Consider the following 2,500-nt stretch of genomic DNA (forward strand, 5'->3'; position numbering starts at 1 on the left):
ACACCCAGCTGCCGTGCTCCTACACCCAGCAGAAAGATTCAATTAGCTCGCAGCCGTAGCCAGGCAGATTAATAGGCCCACATGCACAAGCACTGGCAAAGGCTTTCAGTAGTCATTACGTTTGGGGACGAAGATAAGGGCTCATTATCCAAAGTCATTTAAGTGTGTTGCCAGGATATAACTCTCCGCGTGCAATGGAGAGCGAGAGAAGGGAACATTCGGCTGACAGGGATGAGTGGAAACAAACAACAAAGGGGTGTCAAAAAACTCGGCAGAGAAGGATTTAACGACGGTGCTTACATAACCGTGTTTACATTCGGTGTGAGCCAGTTCTCGCTCACTTTCACGAAGCAATTGGAATTGGAAGCCATATTTAGTCACATTTTTGTACGACAGCAGGCAACAAAATTGCTGGCAACATTACCCAGTGACACAAGGGAGCAATGAGAATATAGGGATGCCAGACAATTTACACTGAGTGTTGCCTGTATATACATCAGAAGGTGAAAAAAGGAGACCTTTTCACAGGTTGTGGTGAATGTAGGCCACTGTTTCCCCTGCATTGATGCATGGGGTGACCAATTGGTCCCAGCCAAGGTGAGGAACTCAAACCGAGCGAGTGAATAGGAGCATCTTCTGTCCTACTATCACCTCCTTCTCCTCCCCTATCCTCAAATATAGACACTCAAACACACACACACACACACACACACACACGCACACACACACACACACACACACACACACAAACACACACACACACACACACACACACACACACACACTCACTCACAGAGGCACATGCACACATCCCTCCTCCATTAATTAATCAGCGGATTTATTTTTAAACAAGTTGCACTAGAACTTGATGGACTCGTTAAAAATGAATAGAACACCACCACGGAGGCTGCTGCACATCATGCCAGGAGCGGAGCGGAGGGAGGGAGGGCACTGCTCAGGCGCAGCCCAGTCCAGTGAGGGCAGCTTAGTGCATGTACATATCTGAGCAGTCCTGCCCCCTGCGCTCTCTGATAGGGCAGCAAGGTAAGGACTGAGCTGCTATTTTTGTCTTTCTGCCCCGCGAAAGAAAAGGTGGAAAAAAATGAAACGACAGAAACCTCCATTTCAGGGTGGGGTTTGCCTTGTTTAAATCTGAGTATGGAAAAGATTAGAACCTCTTTCACACATGTGTTCAGCGTTTTCGTCTTCCAGTTCCCTGACTGTAGTTTGTGCTTCAGAGCAAGTGAACTGGCCATAAACGCATCCGCATGAAAAAAGCATGAAGAGTCTTCTGTGTGGTTATTACTGTAAGCCGTCCAAGAACTCAAAATGGCACCCCATTAAAGACTACACAAGCACATAGCTGTGCTAGCGTGAGCGTAACCTGTGAAGCCGTCTGTGCTCACATCTATTGATTTAACAAATGCTTTTATCCAAAGTGACTCATGGCACTGAGAGGGGAGTCATTACTTCAGCTTCCTTGGATAGCGCAGATTTTTCCAGCATTTTCTTCTGCATTATAAGACCCCCCCCCCCCCCTCCCCACACACACACACACACACCCACACACACAATTTCCCACTGCTTCTGTCTCAGAGGCAGAACTGTTGACAGACACAGATGGGCTGGGTGGAGGAGAAAAAAACGCCAGAACACAGTGCTGCAGACACCACAGACACCAGACGAAGACAGAGGGAGGGAGAGAGTGAAACAGGGAAGGAGAAAGAGAGAAAGACAGACATAGACAAAGAGAGAGAGAGAGACAGACAAAGAAATAGAGAGGGAGAGAGAGGGGGGGGGATCAAGCACTGAGGCATTTGTTCCTATGAACGTGAGAGCAGGAGACGCACAGGACACAGGACATGGGGTGCCTTTGCTGCTGAGTAAATCAGAGGATTCTGTATCTCAGGGACACACAGACTAAGCATTTAAATCAGAGCCCACTGACAGGCCTCTAGTAGCGCTCCACCAGAGAGAGAGGGAGAGAGGTGGGGACGATGACGAGGAGGATGAGGGCAAAAGTAGACGAAGGGGAGGGCTGGTGGGGCAGGGGAGTTGGTGAGGGGCAAAGCTGACAGAGGTGTGGCAGATTCTCTGCAGGTCTACCCCATCTTACCCCACCCCCCCCGACACTCAGATAAAGCTCGGAGCCAGGGAGACGCGGAGACGTTTCGAGTCATCGAATCAGACTTTTAATCCCCCAACCACGCTCCGCTCCTCTGAGCCACATCCCCGTCACCGAGTGGCCTGCAGCTATCCGAGCCGCACACAGGGGGAGGATCAGGCCCAGTCGGATGCGGCATGTCGAGCTCAGGAAAAACTGGCCCGGGCTAGGGTGGCGGTGACGAGGAAGGCTTTTGGAGGGAAAGGATACGGAAATCAGTGGGATTCCCTGTGGAGGCTACAGCCTACAAGCTATAGACGGCAGCCTTCAGACCGTCTGGGACCTTCATCTGAGTTTCTCCCCTTGTGTCTGAGAGACCTCCACCCGCTATGGAAA

The 2,500-nt window shown here is 50.5% G+C and overlaps 1 protein-coding gene across 1 annotated transcript in view; it reads right to left on the minus strand.

Moving 5' to 3' along the window:
* gpr158b (G protein-coupled receptor 158b) overlaps positions 1-2,500 on the minus strand; it is a 42,963-nt gene that overhangs the window by 12,184 nt on the left and 28,279 nt on the right. The window lies entirely within an intron of this gene.

The sequence above is a fragment of the Alosa pseudoharengus genome, unplaced genomic scaffold (assembly GCF_046254945.1).
Source record: "Alosa pseudoharengus isolate Yale_2024_CS ecotype anadromous, Long Island Sound unplaced genomic scaffold, YU_APseudo_1.1 YU_APseudo_1.1_scf_2, whole genome shotgun sequence".
Lineage (NCBI taxonomy): Eukaryota > Metazoa > Chordata > Actinopteri > Clupeiformes > Clupeidae > Alosa > Alosa pseudoharengus.